Raw genomic sequence first — 16,275 nt, 5'->3', positions numbered from 1 at the left:
CACATGTACACCCACACACACACATACACACACACACCCACACACACCCCTCCTATGTGCTGCATCACCTTCAGGCCGTCCTCAACTATACCACAGGGAGGTTACCTCTTGAATGATTCCCTCATGTATATTGAATGGACTGCACAACAAGCTCATGTTCATGGGTGATTTATCTTGCGCAGGTGTGATAACGTCAATATATTGATTAATCAAGCCGTGATTGAGTGCCGTGTGCTCTACTGATGATTAATATTGATAACTACATACCACCATGTAGTTGACAATACAAATTTGATCACACACGTCCAGTGTTCTGAAATACAAGGTTGTGTTTGTGTGTTTAAGAATGTCTTACCATGTGTAACTGGTGACCTGAGGGATTACATCTCTCCCCCAATGCTCCGACTCACATTGTGTACCGGCTATAGTGTATTGTATCACTGTGGGCAGCATCTTAAAGAAGTTTTAAAATGTGTGCAGCTTGCTCTTTATTCCTTGCTTTCTAATCCTTTTTGGTCTCACAATGGCGCTTTACTCCACAATAGTAGAGGCAGTGAAAAGGGACAACTGCAAGCGTGGCCACAGCGTCTGAGCACTGATTTCATGCGCAGGAAGAGAAACAGAGACACACAGAAAAAGTGTGTGTGTGTGTGCATGCATGCTTGCTATTACACACAGTATGGACATGCCAGTCAGTTTGTATGAGGTCATTATACTGTCCCCTGCTCCAAAACAAAAAAGTATGTATGTAAGTTGTACTCGTCAGAGTGCCGGCGACGTGTTAATCTAGTTAGAGGGAGCATTTGAATGGCAGCATGCGTGACGGGTTTGTGTTTAACAATGTACCTCTTTAAGGCTCCGGTCCCTGTGTTGTTCCAGCTGCCAACACTTGGCATGGGACAGGGGACAAAAGGGAAAAGTAGGCATCAGTGCATGGGCAAATAGGGCCTGTAAAAAAAAAAAGGGGGGGCAAAAGAAAAAAAAAATCCCACTTGCTTTTCAACACAGGGATATCCACAAGCTGTCATGATGCCTGTGAAAAAAAAGAAAGAGAGCGAGAGAGAAAGAGAGAGAGAGAGAGAGAAAAAGAGAGTCCTGCCCTGGCCTTGGCTGAGCTTTTAAACTGCATCATAAATGTAAAATGTTTTCACAGGCACTGCCCAAAATTTACAATATTATTACCGGTGTTATTCCTATAGCTTTTGATATAAATACACAGAATCTTAAACGTGCTGCTATCATAACTGTCAAAATTGAGGCCTTTTTACTCTGATTGAAAATGTTTCTCTCAGTTTTCTCTCAAGTATACATTCACAAAAATCTCTGGCCAGAAATACCACTTTTTAAAAGGGTAAAAAGGTTCAATCTGCCGCTGTATCTCGGTTTGACCTGCCACCTCAGGAGGCGGCAGGTCAAACTAAGTTATGTAGCTACTAGATTCTGTTTCAGCCTTCAGCAGCCATACACGGCTCTGTGTTTTTTCTCCGGCAGTTGGCCATGGACAGAGACCGGTGGCAGAGTTGATTTGTAGCACCGCATTACGTTGACAGATCGACTGATTGTTGACAAACAGCTCAACTCAATGCCAGCGCCGCCGCAGTCATCTCCACTCCGCTGACTGACTGTTTGCTGTTGTCTGGTGATTTGCAGGAACTCCCCTGGATGACAACCATGCTTCATCCCTCACTTTCATTGCACCATAAAAGGGTCCTCTGTGGTGCTGGATGCTGGTGCTCACTGGTTAGGCTTTGTCATCATTACAGTGTCACAGACAGGATAACCAGAATGGGAGTAAGGGCGTGGGGGGGTGGGGGGTGTCAGACGGTGCAGCCGGTGTAACCGGAGCCAGGACAGGAGTCACCCATGTCCCCACTCCACTGGAATTAGATCATCTGTCCATTCATCCTCATATGCCACAATCCTAAATGGCAGACTTGGTAACCCTGGGGGGAAGGATATAGACCACTGTCCAGGTTGAGTTATGTACCTCTGATAGTGCTAAATATTCATTGAGAAACAGCTATGTGGCTAAAATAGGTTGTCATTATGAAAAAATGAAGCTAACCAAATGAATGCAAGTGTTCTGTCTGGATTTGTGTTTCCAGTAAAAAAAAAAAGACTCTCTAAGTTACATGGAGTCTTTGATCTAGACAATGATTTGTATGCTCTGTGATCACACTGCAAACACCATGGGGTGTTTTTGGATTTGCAAGTTTCCAAGTGTCTGTGTATGTGTGTGCTTATGTGTACGTGTACAGTGTGTGTGTGTGTGTGTGTGTATTTAAATCCTTATACAGATTTTCTCTGCTCTGCACCTGAAATAGAGGCTTCACCTGTGGATGAACCTGAGCTCTGTTTGGGGCTGTGTGGGCTGCAGACAAACAGCGTCTCACATATTCCTCTGACTGCGGGAGAAGGTCTTTCAGGTCCTGCAGCAGTCTGCTCAGCTACTGGGACATCCAGGGCCTCTGATCTCATCGCGCCTCGGCTCAGTTTGCCGGGAAGGAGCAGGATGATGTAATGCTGTGCACTCAGCACCAGCACTCAGTGTTATCAGCTGCACTAGGAGAGAGTGAGGCTGAGGAGCCGACACCAGCACCTCCACCACAACACCATCATCGTGCTCACTGTCGGATGGTTTTCTCTTGAACAGCATCAACTTTATCACCATCATCATCATGATTATCAAGATAATCACCATCATGCTGTATATGTATGCATCTATGTATATCTTTACCTCTTCAGTATCTGAATTGGCAAGTGTCTTATTTTTTCAAATCAGCATGATGACGTGTTGAAATTATACAGTGTAAGGTTACATAGGCTTCCTTTCATAACCTCACATATTGGATGTGTGTGTGTCTCAGTCAATGATGTTATTGTATGCTTGACAAATCACAAAGAGGCTCTACAGTAGCTCAGTAGGCCTATTTCATCTAAATCTGTTTTAGTGCACTTCTACTGAAAGATCAGAGTGGCCAGATATATGCATATCCATCTCAAGTTAAGAATGATGTGTCGGACAGTTTAATGGCAAATCACATATTCCATCCAGTTCACCTTCTACGGAAATGTATAAATTACCAAATTAATTAATTGCACTTTACAGCATCCTGCAAAGGAGCCCATCCATTTACATTACCTTCACCCTTCCCCTCGCTGTAGTAGGATGCAGTCACCTCCAGAGAATCATACGACTCCAGTCCTATGTAATACTGGGGTGAGCATATTATACTGTGGATTTTATGCCAGGTAATTAAAGAGATCACTGTTTTATGTCCTAGGCAGGGACAGGCCTTCCCTGATTCACAACCCTACACACTAAAGTGGAATAGCCTTGGTCGTACTCTTGACTCTTGTAGTTTCATCGTCCTTTGTGGAGGGCTTATCTCTTTTCTAACTGGCCTAATATATGATAGATTGAGTACTAACATCCCTCTTTTGGATGTTAAGGGACTATTGATGCACTGAGGCGAAGCATCGCACCTGTCAAAGTGTGATGATGAGTGAGACTGCATCACCTGCCTCTGCCCTCTTACCTCACCTCATTTTTTTCCACACGGTCTTGGCTCCGACTTGCAGCATTACTGAACGCAGCGCCTGCAGCCGCGGCCCGGCCCTCGTCCAGCCCGGCGTTAACTGAACCTCCCGGTCCTGAACGAGTGCCTGCGAGGTGAAGCATGTGTCGGGGGCCTGAGCTGAAGCCAGGGAGCGGGAGATGAGTCAGATGAACACTTGTCAGGTGATGTCATCTCCAGTGAGCGCTGATGACCGGCCCCAGCTGTTTCGGTGCAGTGAGGCACACTCTGCAGCACCTGTCTGAAGGGGGATCAGCTCACACAGTTGCAGCGCAGAACAAGCCCGCTAGTCACAGGGCTTTCGTAACTCCCCCGGTGATGAAGCCAACAGAGGTCAAACGGGGCAGACAGTACATCTCCAGCAGAGTGTGGTTCTATTAGAAAACAAGTAACAGTGAAAGGAGCATGTCATTGCTTCTCACCACAAACAATTTAAATGGTTTGCTCATTTGGTTGCTTTCATTCAAGTATACAGAAACAGGTGTTAGGGAAAAGGAGGAGCGATGATGAGTATTTGGGTGGTGACTTCATCTGTGACACACACAGCTATGGGTCATCCTCATTATGTAAAGATGTAGTCACACAGTGTAACGTCCACATCACACTGTCCCCTCAAAACAGTCAAGAACAGTCAATTCACAGTCAAGTCAATTCACAGAACATAGTAGTCAAAGTTGATTCTTATGCATTGTTTTATTGTAATAGAGCTCAGGGGGGTGAATTGATGTGTAGAGACATGCTGCGGAAAATGAAAATGTATTTCCAAACATTGTATAAAGATGGAATCAGCTGGGCTGCACTACACACACTTTCTGAAACACTTGGCACACACACAAGCACACACACACACACACACACACACACACAGCTCAGTACAGTACAGTACAACAACGCAGCAGCTCTTCCCTTGTAGTAAATCAAGAACTATTTCACTGTAATAGCTGTACTTTGTAATAGCCATCGCAGTGGAATAACTCTGATTTAATCTAGCCAGCAATCAATATCTTTTGACTGCTATGATTGATGAGTATTAAGTAGGACTATTAACTGAGAGGAGAAAAGTGTCCAAGTCTGAATTCCACTGCCCGCTGCTCAGTCAAAGTAATAATGTGAAAGGGAATAATTTGTCAGCCAATTCACAAATAGGTTTGGAACTGTGGACACATTTTCTTAATGAATATGTGAATTACTTGTGCATTGATTTCTATTGTGTGGGAAAATGGGAAATGTATAAAGAACTGTCTGCACAGGCGCCTGCAGACACACTTCATTGACGTTTCACTTGGAGACGACGAGAAATATTGCATATGCTGAAACCAGCAGATTGTGTATTTAAAGCCTCTGGTGAATCAAGGTCATGACAGTGACCCTTTTAGTAGTAGCCTGTCATACATTTAGCAGAGCAGGGGATCATTTCAAACTGTCCTCCATCACATTATGACAGATCTTAATTGACTACCGATACAGCTTTGCTGAGTTGACGGAAAAATCGGATTTTAATCTAATCACTGCAATATACCTGATTGGTTCCCAGCAACACTCTGACATATTAAAACATTTGCATTGCAGAGATGGGTCAGAGAGCTTGAGAAGAGCTAAATCCTACAGACTGTATATCAGGTCCCCCCATTGAATCATTATGGGTTTTATATAACATATTATAGAGACACACTCTGAGTAAAATCTGTCTTCGTGTACATTTAATGTACACTAATCGATAAGTTTTCCTCATTTTACAGTGTTCTGGCAGTTAGGCTCCTTCGCTTTGGGGTTTGTTGAAATTGTGTCCCTGCCAAAATATAAAAAGCTGTTATACAGTTTGTAATGCAAACATTTTGACAACAAGACAAGATGAAGTTTGATAGTTTAAATCATGAAAGGCTCCTTCAACCACCATCTCATTGAGCACGTTTACATGGACTGCAATATTCCGATATTAACCCGATTAAGACAATACTCTGAATAAGACATTGCCATGTAAACAGCATTTTCTGATTACCTTAACCCAAATAAGGTCATAGTTGGAGTAAGCAATAGCCAAATTAAGACATGTGGAGTATTCCGATCTTAGTCGCATTATTGAAGTGCATTGTAGACATGTATACACCTTAATCGCACTATGACACACTATGTGCTTTCCTCCAGCAGTCTATGCACAAAGCACTTTTTTTTCCCTCGTTTGCTTTTTCCACTACACCAAGACAATTTTCAGTCAGTCAGTCATCCCAGGTTTATCACTGAACCACATCATTAAGAAGTGCCCCATGGATCCCTGTCTAAACTACACGTCGACTAGCTGCCCCAAACTCCCTGGATAAAAACCCCAAGGCTGAGGAGGCTGACATTCCCCTGCACAAAGGTAAATGATGGCACAGAGGATGGTGGTCCAGAGTCCCCTCAGTGGTCTGGGGGGAGAAGACAGAGAAGGAGAATGATGATAGATTGCATGGAGAGTGAGCTGAGTGGATAGATCAGGCCTCTCCTACCCAAAGAGCACCATCTGCTGTCAGCTCGGGCGACTCATTCAGCCGCACTGACATGTGCATGTAAAGGAGCATGCTGAGAACACATCAGACGGCCGTCAGGCGCGCCGATGATGGGGAGAATATGAAAGAGAGAGACAGAGAGAGGAGGGGGGGAGGGAGGGGGGGAGGGAGAGTGCGCTGTGGAAAGAGGCAGGTGGGGTACTGAGTGCACCGTCTCTTTTATCTTGACAAACAAATTAGAATCATTCCAAACAAACAACTTTTTGATTTTTGATTTTTTTTTGCTTTTATATTTTTAGATGATTTAGATTTTAAAGTGTTTCTGATCATGTTTTCGCTGTATTGCAGTATGTTACATCAGGTTCAACAATTACAGAGTAAAATGCAAATATAGCAAGGTAGAGAAGTATCTTTGATGTATCTTTCATGCAACTGACATTCTTGTAAATGAAAGCTAATAAAGGCACTGCAACATTAATATCCACCACGAGTTTTCAGTCTGAGCGATTAGCTTCTCCCCTGGTGTAAAAGAGTGGCCTGTACACATCTTTCCCAGGCATGCGCTCGCCTTATACTGGCAATATTTCATCCGTAGAACCCCATGTGTACTACTAGAGTGAAATAACAGGATAGCTAAAGGGCGAGAAGCCAGTCTAGTGCCGGTATCAAATGACCGTGTCTGGCCCTCTTAAAACAATGAGCTGTTTATGGTCAATTTTAGCAAGCTAAAGTACTTCTGACTGCTGCCTTCTGCTGAAACCCCATACTGCTCGGAGCATCAGAGAGAAAAGAACAACACAAGATAGAGCTGTGTCATTGCAAAGGCACACCGATGTTCATTCCCCCTGTCCACTGTGGCCCATTTGGCACACAAACACATAAAACACACTGCTGTCTGTTGGACATCTCTTTTTTTTATGGCTGGGAATGACTATAGGGAGAAACTACTACATCTACCTCTCCACTTCTCATAGCTCTGCCTTTCAAAAAAATAACTACTACTACCCAAGCAGTGATGGACCTCCTGTTTTTTTGGTTTTTTTTAACCAATACTAAATCCCCTGGAGGGGCCACAATTACATATTTCTGGGATGAGGTGCGGGGTCAGGATCAAAGTCAGGGTCCTGTCATCTCCGATTTCATTCCATGGGTCCAGAGGAGCCTAACTGTCAGCAGCTGTATTGACACCTGTGACGCTGCGGTGTTTCGCCTCGGACTCCCAGCCTCTCACACGGCCTGCTGGAGAAAGCCGCGGCCACGACCGTCTCCGGGAGCAACCAGGCATGCCGATACTAAAAAGGTCGCAATTTATGAAAGGCTGTGACATCAAAGCACTGATCAATGGCTTCCATAGGCCTCACAGTCAGCGCTGAGATTGATTCTATAGGTGATATTGTTACTGGAGATCTGCAGAGGTACTGGGAGTGTCAAAAGGGGATGCGTGCTCAACGGGTGTCCAGTTCAAAACAGCTATTTCTATAGGATTTGCGTCAATCAGACCGGGTGGCTGGACAGTGATGGCGGACCCCATTGACCCCGCAGGATGGTGCGTGATTGTCAGTGTGAGACAGGTTTAAAGTGCAGACTAGAGGGGGGAAGATAATATTATGTTGAATTGCTGCCTTGCTGGTCAGCAGCAATCAAACAGCTTTTCTGAGCCAGGAGCATTTTATTATGGACAGCTGGACGACAGGGTAGGGTTGTGTGAGACGGGAATGGATGGATGTATGGGATTGTGATGAGATGATCCAGACAGGTCTACCCAAGGGGCGGTGGAGTACATTAGTGTACATCACTGCCAGAGGAGGAGGGCTTACAGTGCAGGCCCAGAGTGTTATGTACACATGAACACTCTCCTGAGCCTGACTGCAATGACTTAAGAAGCCTGGGATCACTTCCAAGAAGAAAGGAACACATCACTTCCATAATATATTGAGAATATAAATAATATCAAAAAATAAGTAGCTGTGTGTCTTATGCATTATGGATGTTTCACAGCTTGACCTGGATAACAAATGCAAAAAGGCTGTTCACAGATTTCTACCCCTGATGTTTTGCTATTTTTTTATTTCTTGAATGTCAATTATATGGACTTCTAGGAGACGAATTCATTGCCAAAACAAAAGACAACACACATTCATGCAAGCAAACACACACTCAAGCGGTGTGGACACATACATACAGTATGGGCACTTTTGGGCACATACACACTCAAGCACACACACACACACACACACACACACATGAACACACACAAGCATGCATGTGCACACACACACACACGTTTCCTTAAGTCACTTTTGGGGTTATTTACATAGACTTACATTCATTCCCTGGAGACTTACCCTAACCCTAACCATAACCACTACTTGCCTAAACCTAACTCTTACCCTAACCTTAAACACTGACCCAAAAATCAGCTTTTTACCAATTGGGGACATGGCTTTTGTCCCCAATTGCACTAGCCGTCCCCAATCAACTGGTCTTAAGTCTGGTGCGCCCTGAAAGTAAGTTATATACACATGCAGGTGCACAAACACACACACACACATGCACACACCACAACTACTACCACCCGCTTGTGATCTAGAGATGTAGTTAGACCAGTGTCACTGTCTTTACAAAAACAGTGAGAGAAACAGTGACAGAAACACTAAAATAATGTCTGGAATGGACAGGGAGACTCCAGGGCATCATGAATAAATAATAACACTCCAAAAGCAAGCATTCCTTTGTATTGTGTTGTATTTGTCGATGCTGGCAGAAGCACAAGGATGTGCATGGTGCAGGGGGGAGGGGGGGGAGGGGAGGGGGGCCAAGCAAGCAAATAAATAAATAACTAACATTCTGAAAAGTGCAAGCTGTTGTTAAGTCTGTGTGACATAAAAGTGGTGTCCAGTCTGTTACATTAGCACAGCATTGCACATTTGGGTCTGTTATTCTCTCATTCAGGATTCACCTTTTCTTCCAAACTCAGAATACTTCTTCAGATTTACTTTATAGCGCTGTGTTTTCATTGGTTGCATGAATTTAGGAGTATGTTATATTTCAAAATAAAACAATACATTTGATTACCTTGACAGCTTATGCTCTCACCCATCAGCGGGATAGGAAATCTTTCATTTTTGATAAATTACGGTGTGAGTATAAATAAATAAACAAGACTGATGATGTGGAATAAATCCAATTTACCATGCAGAAGATAATCAATACATTAACCTGGAATCCCATGCTAAAGCACCTTTAGTCGACAGTACAGTATGTGCTTGTTGACTTTAATTGCAACAGTGTTGGATGCAGAAGCCGTGGGCAGGCAATTGATAGTAGCCATTAGCAAATGATTAGGTGGACAGAGATGAACTATACTCCATTGATTTGGCCGGCTTACATTTCCGACTTTTGCAGGAGAATAAATAAATTCACCTCCAAATCTATAATGCATGACTTTATATTCATAATTTCCAGTAGAGAGGCTCCTCGGCTCCCTGCTTTCCATCGTGTACAGAGAGGCTGGCAGCTCGTTGAAGTCAGACGTCCACAGTGTCTGTTTTGTGCCAAATCATAGCTGTTTATTCAACCAAACACAGCATTATAAAAATGTATTGCTGTGAAGATTTATAATGAGACTGAGATTCTGAAGTGAAACCGCAGGCCTCCCTTCATACTGCATTCGAGACATGGTGAAGCCAGCATCATATCAAAGCAGTTCTTTATCATTTCCAATTATTGAGAAATATTGTCATTTGAGCCATCTGAACCACCAAGTCTAATTTGTTTACTTCAAGTGCCTTGGAAGTATCTTTAATGTTTGAAATGAGATCCATTCCCTGTGGGTTGTCTATTGCCCTGAAAACAAATGACAGATTGCACAGGAGAAGTCCTAACTTTTCAACAATAACAGACAAATACTACTCTTTCCTTCTCATTGAGAAATAACACACCACCAAGTACCTAGTCTCACCATCTCACTGTGGCTGCTGTTTCAAGCCCAACATTTTTATTATTATTATTTTTTTAACCACATGAAGTCTCAATCAAAACAGGAGTGGTCTGCTGAAAAGTTCAATGTTAGATGTTGAAGGTGACTGAATTACTATGCTTGTGTGTTCACCTTCAAAATTTCCAACATTAAACTCGCCACCGAGCTGGGCTTGGTTGTTTGTCTGTGTTCTAGGGCGCATGGGTAGGCAGTAATCAAATAGAGGCGAACTGGGCGTATGGTGTCCTCAAACCTAATTTGGCCGCTTGCAGCTCTGACCCCCTGACCTTTGACATTCCAACCCGACCGGCGAGCGTTCCGAATCATTTATTTACTTTGTCAGACATAAGCCAGACAAGGGGATTTCAGCCATACGGCAAGAATCTTTGGAACTCAAAACACAAATAAAAGCTAGATTAAAATGTAAACAGCTGAGGCCTTCCCATAGATGACCTCGCAATAACAGTCTAGACCTTTTGACTAATCAGTATTGATGCCCGAGAAACATCTTCACCTGTTAAATCAGTCATTTTGTTGATTTCCATTCAGCACAATCAATTAAATCAATTATTTAGACAATAACCTACGGTAACACCAAATGGTCGTCAATAAGCATTGTTCAACTGTAGAGAAGTCCTAGCCTGTGGAGGCTAATATACATATCAATACCTGAGTCATTGCTCTTGCATGTTCACAAAAAATCTGTTCTGTTCAACAAATGACATTAATGGAGGATCATTCTAGGGTCAGGGGTGAAAAGGAGAGGGCAGAACCTGAGAGAGCACTTATTACAGACCTTAATGACAACAGCAGAAACCAGCAGGCTATTCCCACTCTCTCTCTCTCTGTCTTTATAGCTTCTTTGCCTTTGCTAGTTTCTAGCCATGTCTCCAGGGGATTATGCAACGGTGGCTTGCCACATATCTTTTTCCAGGGCTATACTTGTGTAGCTCCACTTACTCTTTACACAAACTCTCAAGACACACCCAACATTAAAAACTAGTTTTTGGAGTTAACAGTGCCTCTGTACAAGCACTTCATCTCCAGCCCTCTTGTTCTCTTGTAACCTCATCACAGCATGAGCTCTGTGCTCATACTGCTTCTCGAACTGCTTTTTCAACAGTCAGTCAGCAGCATACCCACATGTGCTGCTCAACTGCTGCTGAGCCGGAGCCCCCTCCTCTCCCTCCAGCCCTGTCCTAAAATAGACCCATCGCTGGGCCTCAGAACGTTTGGCTGTTTCCTTCCTCCCATCTTCTCCACGCCTGTTAGAGGGCTACAGCTGCTCTCTTGCTGCCCACAGTTTCCATTGCTCATCACTGTTTAACTCTCAGGCCCCTTCTGGAGTCCATTACCAAGGCTAACTTCCCCAGATTTATCACCGCTATGACCTGCAGCAGCCAAAGCAACTGCTGCATGAATGCACTGAATGCTGAATGGGCTGATCTGATCGTATACACTCAGTGGTATGAAAGCCCAATGGTGCCGGGAGTGTCAGAGACCGGCACAGGAGATGAGGCCTTTGTTTATTAGAAGTATATTTCACGGAGACATTCTGTACAGTCCGCCTGCGATGTCTAGACAGCATTGTGTGTGTATGGCGCAGACGTTTTGAAAAAGAATGAGTGTGCAGTATTGGGGAACTGCAGCGAAGATGTCTTTGATTGAGTCTGCGCTCCAAGTGAGTGGATGATGGGATCACTGCCATTCTTTTCTTTCAAGTTCATCCATGGTTAAGTCATTTCCATCTACAGTTAAAAGCTGCACTGTTTGAAACTCTCAACAAACGCTGATGGAAAGAAAATATGTTCCCAACATAACCCCAATATCACCCCACTCCAGTCAGAACGTCCCGGAGAGTCCTGTGTTTGTCAGTTACATGCCTCTAAGGGTGCTCAAATGACAGGAATTCAAATCATATTGCCATGGCGATGGGCTCATCAGCAGTTTTAGTATCTTATGTTGGCCTGAGTTTTAGTATTCACGGGATGAAGAGGAATCTATCCACTATAAGTAATGCATACTGAATGAGCTGCTGCTGATGGTCAATAGATTTGCCACCCCGACCTACACTGTTGTCTCTGTTTGTTTCCATTACAAGGTAATTCTTATCATGCATAATGCATTTCTAAAATCACTCTGTCATTAATTCATCACTGAGTGAAAGAGAGAGAAACAGTGAGAGGAAGCAAAAGAGCAAGAGAGAGAGAGAGAGAGAGAGAGAGAGACAGCGACAGAAAAAGATTCACATCATGCAGCTCGATTATGCACCCCTAAAACAGCTTATGGGAGAGACAAAGAGTCTTGAGATGCAGAGCTACGGTATTTTTGTTTCACATGATAGGCTTATTAATCACAGTAATGAATCATGAGACGGTTTGCAGAACAGTGGAATCAGAGGTAAACAAACGCAGATGATAAGCCGAGGGATAAGGCCCTCTCAGTCGGAAGGAAGGGAGCAAGGGAGAGAAAGAGAAGAAAGAAAAGTGTAGGGGGAACTGGGGTGACTTAATGTCACATACTGAAAATCCTGCCTTTCAATTTACATCTCATTGTTTGCTCCATCTTTATCGCCTTGTTTGCTTGTTTGTTTGTTTGTTTGTTTGTTCACTTATTCATTTGATGACTTGCTTTATAATATGGTAAAAAGCTAGTTGTGCAACTAAGTAATTACACTGTAATTGATGAGCTAATAGACATGTAAATTATGCAGTAGTGTGTCTGCAGCAGAGGAGAAAGAGTGGAGTGTGGTGTATAATTACAAACTCCAGCTGCCATGCTCCTGTACAGGAGTCATAAATTACGCAAACAAAATTTGAATAAATAAGATTGGAACAATGTTGCACTGTGCCTTGTGGCAAAGATTTCCTGATTTGCTCCTATATGCTGTGGCGTCTTCTGTAATCAAACTGCCCACTTTTATAAAGTACAGTACCATGTATTCCAGTGTAGCTTAGTTGATGAAGCATGTGGTTGTCACGGGTTAGAAGTTCAGTTCCCAGTGGGGTCACAAAAATGCACTCACAATACTGTACGTTCCTTTGGGTAAAGCCATCTGCAAACAGCATGTAGGCCTATTTTATTGCTTCACCTACTGCACAAGCATGGTGTTTAAATCTCCTTTTCAGTAGTCTTTGAGCACATACTGTGCCTGTACCTGAACTGTATCTCTCTGGTCATTTAAAAACTATTAGCCTTTAATGATCTGTCTTCATATCTTACCATTAAATACTTCTCATCCTTGCTTTTGCCATATAATTCAGGACAAGCTTGATCCGTGTCTCAGAGGGCCACAAAATAATTGAAGCAATTCATCTAAACATTGTAAAAAAGCAACAACCCGGAATACAAAGACTTTAGTAGCTTTGAAGTTTTTGCCATTTTTCTGCATTTTGTTCAGAGAGAGGGGGACAGAGAGTTGTTCAGGTTTACTCAAATGGAGTTACACACGCAATAGACGACCACGAAGCTTCCAGTAACTTGAGTCTGTTTACAATGAGCACATAAATTTGCAGCCCTGGTCCCAAAAGAAAGCCAGGGCTGCATTGTTCTCTCTAAAGCTGCATTCACAACATTTAAAGCAAAGACCTATTGGTGGCACTGAAAGGAGAGGCACCATAATAACCCTGGCATAAGTGGAGTCATTGGTACAGGCTGACAGCTTGTAGAGCCCACATGCTAGCTGCTACTCTACTGTCCCTGTCCTCTTCTGTTCTCCTGTACGTAATTACAGTGGTTAATCTTCTGCTTCTCCCCTGTCTCCTGCCCACTCTGCCTTCCTTATTAGCCCTCCCTTGCCCACCTGAGATTTTTGTCTTCTTCCTCTCCAATTGTTCCCCTCGTAGCAGCAGAGTAGTCCAATCAGAGTTGCCATTGTTTATTGTGATAAGTTGGGATAATGAACAAATGACCTGCCACCTGGAGCACTTAGAGCCTGGTGTTAAACTCGGGTTATAAAAACCTCTTCCAGCTCTATTGATTTACTGGCAACATTTGATTGTACCCCCGGGGCAGGGGGCCTGCAAGGCTGCACAGAGCTCTTACTGTTTTACAGTCCTTATTACACCAAACAAATAAATCTCCTGACCATTAATTCACTGCCTGTGCCTTCACTCTCCAGACTGATAGGCCAAAAAGCAGAACAGATTCAGGCTGCTTGGCTGACCAAGCCAGATAACTAGCTAATTAGAGGCATTGTTTCCTTTCCATTTGCCCCATTCCATATTGGATTAGCAGACCACAGACAACTTTTGAGTGTTCTCGGAAGACTTTATGATCGCTCGGGACGAATGCATGAGGAAATGATTTGAGTTGGGCTATCCTGTTTTTTGTGAGCGACGGTCATTATTTCAATATCCTGTGAGGCTGTTTTACGATGCCCCCGCGGTGCTTTCTGGCTGTGTCTCCCCTATTTATGGAACTGGGACGTGGCACCTCATAGTTAACAGCAGTCAACCTCAGGGATGGAGAGGGGGAGTCAGACCAGTCTGATTTTTACAACGGAAGGCAACTGTAAACACTCACAGGGCCTGACAAATGGTACTGAGAACAGTGTTGCGCTGGTCCCTCAACAAAGTCTAAATCATCTATACATTCCGCCCGGATGGTAATTTGAGAATGAGGCAATCCCCTTGTAAAATGTTAATATAGGACCTGTCCAATGAAATCTGCTCCAGCAATTGATGATTCTAACACTGGTGTTTGTTGGAGGGAGCCGGATGATGAGGACGTTGCCTCATCTGCTCCGAAAAACAATAAGCTGTAGCCTATAATGCTACTGTAAAATGGGCTATGTTAATTATTCATGGGAATAGATACAAGTCTGTGCACACTCACACTCACACACACACACACACACACAGAGGGTATATATACATTCACCCCTATGACACTCCCTCTGGACCCCAGTACTGCAGTATATACAGTACAGTGCCAGAGTGATGAACAAACCTCCAACAGCAGAAGATGAAAGATACACTGATTAGCTCTTGCCAACATGTTTACCATGGTTTGAATCACTACCATACCCCTTGATTGTGGACTTATGTAATGTAGGGTCAAATACGTTTTCCATCCAGCCCTCTGGTTTCCCCGTGGATACTGAGGTATAATTGTCAGCATATGTGTAACATACACACATACTGTAGCTTCAGTAAGACATAAACATGAACACACACGGACACACACACACACACACACACACACTCATACTATAGTGGATAATCTCCAGAGTGATGTCACCTTCAAAAGAAAGACTGAAAGCTGCCAAAACCATGCTAACCTCAATGACTGGCTTAGATCAAACAACTTGGCTAGCACACACACACAAACACACGTGCACAAACACACTCACAGACACACGCGCACACACACGCATGCATACACCCACAAACACACGCAGCATGCATGCCTGTGATGTAGTCCTGCTTTCAGAAGTCCCCATTCTGTTCTGATGTCTTCATCATCTAGGCAGGGACCCTGGTGGAGGGGAGAGATGCCTATTTATCATGCAGGACTTACCGGCCACAGTGTGGGGATCTTTCATAGGGGGGAAGGGGCTTTGAACATTTCAGCTCGATTGGATCTCCAGTAGACGTGCGTGCCTGGGAGGCGCAGGAGATGTTGGCTCACAGATACTGCGTGCACCTGTCCTCTGACTCAAAGTGAAGGATGCATCCTTTTCCCCCTTGGCCAAACATGGCATGTAAATACGCATACACAAGTTATCATCAGTCAATGTTCAATGCAAACAATTTTTTTAGAGTGCAGTGGCAACATAATCTATCCAAAAAACCTTTCAGAAACCCAGACCAGATCAAAGTTACGCCTTGTTCTGTGCTGCACGCCATCTGGGAGTGCTGCCATTATGATGTGCTTAGTCAGGCCACACTAGTCGCCGGGATAAAAGACAAGACCACCAGACACTAACCAGCTAATCTGGAGAATATTCTGCTAATCTGACAGGCCTTGTTGAATAATGAATATGTACATTATCACCGAGGGAGGTATCACTGGGGATGCTGTGGATCACTTTCCATGTGGTAGGTGGACATGACACGTCTGTTATCAGCGTGATTCCTAATGAGTTAATTCACAGGTGAGAGTACAGTTAGGCTCGTGTATGTGCGTGTGTGTACGTGTGTGTGTGTTACTATAGCAAAAGTGAAGCAATCCCTCATCTGATAGCTATTCTGATTAAGTGCACACTTTTCAATCACCTTAACCCGTAATG

The sequence above is a fragment of the Centroberyx affinis genome, unplaced genomic scaffold (genome assembly GCF_046629955.1).
Source record: "Centroberyx affinis isolate AG114_WGS23_722 - 3 ecotype Tasmania unplaced genomic scaffold, CSIRO-AGI_Caff_v1 ptg001111l_1, whole genome shotgun sequence".
Taxonomy (NCBI): Eukaryota; Metazoa; Chordata; class Actinopteri; order Beryciformes; family Berycidae; genus Centroberyx; species Centroberyx affinis.
This window is presented reverse-complemented; position numbering follows the sequence as displayed.